Here is a 6,000-nt window from a genome sequence, read left to right as displayed (position 1 = left end):
CACTGTGACAACAGTTTATGACGACCAGTATTGGCATTTCTTGTTTTGGTGGTGATAGTAAAGTGGTTGGTTGGGTCAAACAAGGACTGTACACAGTGAGTTATTTAAACATACTAAATATAGTTAAGTTTTGTCACGTACGTAATGTAACAGTAGTTCAGTATGTAACAACCAGTGTTTTCTTGCCTTAATCCGACCAAAACAACGAGTGCTATCTGATATCTTTTATTGCCACTGATAATAACCCCATTTAAACCCACATACCAGTTCACCTCTCTCTCTCTATGGTCAGAGGGTTTACGTGCAGTCAGTGGGCCCAATTTGTTCACACCTTCTTTCTCTTTACAATACGCAGTGGTTTTCAATGGGGAACAGATTTTTGTGATAGCATCTTTACACTTGATGTGGACCTCAACTGCTGCAGCAGGTCAGCTGTAGTGTGTTAGGTCGATAGGCTGCACGATCATGATTAGAAGCACCATTCCCTCCCTCCAGAGATTTCTGATTAGAGAATTAGAGAAACATATGAGACGGAGGACTGTCCCTATTTCGAATGATGTAATGGTTGCAGGGCCAAACTATCACACTTTAACGGCATTGTGTGTGTGTGTGTGCGTGTGTGTGTTGGGTGTGGTTGGTGGGTGAGCATTAGCAATGTATGTAGGCACCAGAACAAGAGCGAACGTCAGAGGTAACTTGAGCCTGACGTGTCCAGGAACCCTAATTCATCAGTTTCCAGGCGTACAACTGACAGGAGGTCACAAGGGTGTCGCCGTGTGTGTGTGTGTGTGTGTGTGTGTGTGTGTGTGTGTGTGTGTGTGTGTGTGTCAGAGGGGATGGTTAAGGAAACGGACCAGACAACTGATAGCGGTGCACAGGGCAGACAAGGACTACTTTAAATCTGAGCCGTGGTCTAGATGGGAGATAAACTCAGTCGGGTGAATGCGTGTGAACATTAGCTTAAAGGAGTGATTGTGCAACTTTGATTTAAATTAGCTACTACTCGTGAATCTACCAGTGGAAATCCCTTTTCCCTGTTTTGTAATCCCACTGCAGATGTAGTTCAACATCAGTGTGGTTGAAGGAATAATTTGACATTTGGGAAGTGCAGTTATTTGCTTGCTTGTCGAGATTAAGCTGCGAATACTGATAACCGCTCTCATGTTTCAAGCTTAGCGTCAAGCCTAGCATAAAGACTGCTGATCCACTTGCTTCCTGTCTTTTATGCTATGCTAGGCTAATTGACCCCCGAGCTCAATATGCACGAACATGGTATTACTCTTAATCTTTTCATCCAAGTCTCGGCAATTGAACGGTGTTAGAGATGACGTATTTTTGTAGGCTAACCCAGAAGTTAGCATCTTCCTGACACCCTCAATAAAAAGCCTATTGGATTTTAGAATTAGATTTTTGGATATCGCTGTAAATAAGCTCTGTGGCAAACAATTATTATGATACTTACATTATTTTAACGGTTAGTGATCCAATTCGTGCTCCTGGCATTCTATCCCCCAACACCCCCTTGTGATTTTCTGATTTCAGTTCAGTTAACGGTAAATGCTGATATTCTGCCTCCTGTTTGTTTGGAGTATCTCACACCATCAAATGAATTCAGCTCCGTCAAAGTTTTAGTGAAGTGACTTTTTAATTCAGCCTCTTTTCTGAGCATTAGATGCCAATTACCGTTGACAGCCAAGGTAGTAAATGGAAGTCCTTCCTGGGGGATAACATCAAAACACAGCCCGCAGTGTCACAGTTAGTTAAAGGAAACACATTAAGGCAAGGAAAAAAACCCCAAAAAACCTAATTACACACAGCGTGAGCTGCGCGGCTAACTGATGCCAGGATCATCCTTTATACAGTTTAAAAAGATCTTGCAGTTACTGTGCATGACGGCTCCTTTCCCCTGAGTCTGTGTCTGTTCTCCTAATGACTAAAGGAGGCATTATGCAAATGTGAGGGAATCTAATCTGAAGTTAACAGCGTCTGAGTGCTTTGTGGCGGGGATCAAAAGGAGTCTGTGTACCCCGGCTACGGCCCAACAAACCCTCGGGGCAGGTGGGTCATGAAGGCCTCTGATAGCCAAACGGCCCCTCGGGGTGGGAGACTGGGACAAGAGAGAGAAGAGTTTGGAAAGTATTTACTGGGCCCCGCTTAATCTACACAGAGAGACAGAAGAGAATGCTGCCGGTATCAGGGGAAAATCCTCGGAGGAAACTCAGCGAAAGGAAAAAGCAGGAATGTTTGATTTCTTTTCAGTTATGGCAGGAATTGGGTTACGATCGTCATTCACCAGCTGGCCCACCAACGCAACAGCAGCCCGTAAAAAAAGCAGTCAAGTCGATAAATCATCCATCTGCGGGCCTTATCCCCCCCCTCCAGTCATCTGTTTAGGAACTCCACAGTAAAAAAATAAATGAATAAAAAAAATAAAAGGATCATAGAGGTGAATTGTAAATTGTTGCAGTGGGAATATTGTCATCTTAAAACGCAACAGTCAGAGACAAGGCTACGATTTGTGATTTATCCGAGCTGCGGAAGCCATTAAGAATAGGACATGGGCTGACACAGGGGGGATGTTTGACGTCAGATATATGTCGGAGAGATTCTTCATTCATTCATTCTTCATTAACAGTGACAGGGTTATACATGAGTTCAATGTAAAGGAATAGCATTGACTTTAGATGTTGTTGAGTGAGTGTGAAACCATAAATCTGTGGTTATTATCCAGGAGAGGTGATGAAATGAATAGAACACAAACCTAAACACATGTTGTTGTGCATGTAGATCAAGGTTTGTTTAAGGCTTACAAAATGAGTTGTAAGGGCAAAATTAAAGCATGACTGCCACCTGTTGGACATGAAAAGTAAAAAAAAAAAAACACTGTAAGGTAGTCATCCCTCCACTCATCACACCAGAGCTCAGTTTGCTTTTTTAAGCAAACACACACATCCCCCTACCCCCACTCAAACACACACACACGCGCACCCTCCATGAATCATGTCAAGCTATGGTGAGTAAACCGACGACATAATCAATTTTTCATCTTGCCAAGTTCAGTTAAACTGGTTAAAAACACAAAGTAATTTGAAGAACGGTATAATGGTTGAGTGTGTTTGAGCGAGAAAGCAGGGTTTATGATCAGTGGACACAAACACACACACACACACAGCTATGAACTGTGTCATAGCTTAGGGAGTTAAGTCCCAGACATGCTGTCTAGAGGACGGCTCATCACTCAGCAGCCCAGGGGGCTCTGCTGCTGGGTATGTGTTGTAAATGTGGGGCTATAAGGGGCATTAAGTTTTTGTGTGAGTGTGTATATATGTGCACATGTGCTTAGTAAGTGTGTGTGTGTATGTGTAGAAATGAGTATGTGTTAGACGTTATGGGAAATCGCTGCATTGTTGTTGGATTTATGCTTTAATATCTTTTCCGTTCTTTTGCCCAGATGCATTCATGTACGCAAACCTCATATATCTGAATTACACCTGTGTGTGTGTGTGTGTGTGTGTGTGTGTGTGTGTGTGTGTGTGTGTGTGTTTGTTTGTCTGTGTGTACAGAAAATAAATATAAATATCTCCACAGGGCAGGAAGACTCTAAACACCCCCCATCTTATGTTGTTTATAAGAGGAAGCGACTGCATTATTAGGGGATTTACCATTCGCTTCACAAATATCCTACCTACTCACTCTGAAGCCCAGAAGTATTAGGACAGTTTGTTTTGGCTGTGTGATTCTGCACGCTGGATTTGAAGTGGAACAGTTCTCTTCGAGGGATACATGTGATGGCTCCCCGCTCTAATTTTAGGGTCTTCAAAATCTGCATCTGATCAAGTGTGGCCATTTTTGTACGTCTTTCCAAAGGACAAAAATGTGTTCGCCCAGTGTGGTTGTGAACACATTTAAATGGGCCTTTAATCCTAAACCTGCAATAACAAAGATAATTTGGTCACTTGGGGTCAGTGGAGAGAAGTTGTAACCACACAGTACTGACATAATATCACCTTTTAAGTTGATATTATAAAACAGTTGCTCATATAAACATGCAGCAGACAGGAAGTTGTATTCCATGTTGGCACGCTAACCAGCCAGATCAGAGAAATCCAAAGTCCAACTGCCTGCATGGTTTTAGCTGGGAAAGAGGCAGCAAGGTAGCTTCTCAGTCAAATAATCACACTTCATTCAAATGCGTCAAAATCTAAACAAAAATCACCAAAACAGATATGGTTTGTCTTTCCAAAATCATATCAAATGATATGAAAATATTCCTGCTCTACATGCCTTTTTCGCCTGTTGCTGATGCTCGACACTCTCTCCCTTACACGTCTGTCACTTCCAGTCCCCGGAGTCTGTAGAGCGCCTCCATACTGTATTCCCCCGTCTGTCAAACTGGCATCTGTTGGTCTCAGAAGCCATGTTCCAGTCCCAGTGGAGTTCACTGAGAAGCTGACTGACTCCCCCTCGTTACTATGGCCAACGCTAGCTACAGAAAAGAGCAGGAAATTCAGTAGAGTCAGCAACAGTAACCAGTTGTGCTGCTCTCTATAGTTTTGGAACCACTTTTGAATTCTAGCCATTTCTTAGACATTATACCTTTAAAGACAATGAAAAACATATCACTGCAAATAACTCGTCAAAATCGACACAATTGAAAATTGCCTCTTAAGCATCTTGATTTGAGTTTTGTAAAATATCTTTTAACAAGTAAGCATGCATTACATTACATTCAGACAAAAAAAAATAGTAATCCGAGGTCAAGACTAACAGACTTTTTAATCCAGTGTCTATCTATCAAAAGAGAGACTGCTGGGTTTCGAGGTCAGAGTTGCTACAGAGGATTAGGTTGTCACTGTTCAGTCCAATAATGATAGATTGTCTAGGTTTTAGCAGTGCACGTCTGAATGCACTCACGCACACACACAGACACACTCTGTTCCCCTTCTCCCTTAGTGTCCCTGCAGAATTGAAGGCAAATGTGTTTCACTCCATTCCTGAGGGAGAGGGTCTGGTCTCTGGTTCGCTTGTTTATGTCCTGTAGTCATGTGAGGCTGCACCGCAGAGAGGTGGCGTTGGTGGAGGAGGTGGAGATGTTTAGGCTGCCTGTGTCCCGTCTAACCTTCTATAAGGGTGGAGCTGAGGGCCAGAAGGACCCAAAATATCCCTTGGTGGATTTTTGGACACAAACCAGACAGAGGGAGGGTTTGTGTTTGTGTTTATATATATATATGTATATATATATATATATATATATATATATATATATATATATATATATATATATATATATATATACACACACACACACACACACACACACACACACATATCTGTGTATGTATAAATGTGTCAGAATTATATGATTTTCTTCCGTGATACAGCTCAACCACTAGATGGCAGTGGAGTATTTAACAAAAAAACTTAATATTCATCCTCGGCTGTACACACATGCACAGGTAAAGGACATACACAATGGTAAGCTCAAGATGTTAACAACATATGGGCTGTTTTATCCTTGTGTCATAAATAAAACAGCATCCATCAGATGGTTTTTGTGCTTGCATTCATTTTTGGAGATGGGACAAATATGCATCACATTAAAATGCAAAGTAATAGGAAAAAAGAATCTGCATATAAAAAGCTTTTTTTTTTGTGCGTTTGACGATCCCAAGGATAGGTAGGTGAGCGGGTAGAAACGCCGAGGTGAAGCCGGGAGGAGAGAGTTGCATTTTATTTACCCGTTTCTCCTGCACAATGGGCGAGAGAATAAATCCATACCAACCCTCCAGCAATGTGACTGTGAATAAAAACGTCCTATTTTACTATTTCGGAGGAGAAGGAACTCAATAGTCTAATGTTACACCCTTGTACCTCGGTTGTATAGAGGGCCCTGGACTCTTCTGTTATGGGTTTTATAAATGCCAAAACCTGAAACGTGAGATCTGAATAGGTGAGTGAAAGTTAATGTGAACTCGCCTCAGCATACACACACCCTTTGGG

Source organism: Acanthopagrus latus, chromosome 3, assembly GCF_904848185.1.
Source record: "Acanthopagrus latus isolate v.2019 chromosome 3, fAcaLat1.1, whole genome shotgun sequence".
In the NCBI taxonomy this organism is placed as follows: Eukaryota; Metazoa; Chordata; class Actinopteri; order Spariformes; family Sparidae; genus Acanthopagrus; species Acanthopagrus latus.
The sequence above is the reverse complement of the archived record's forward strand: the minus strand, read 5'-3'. Positions refer to the sequence as shown.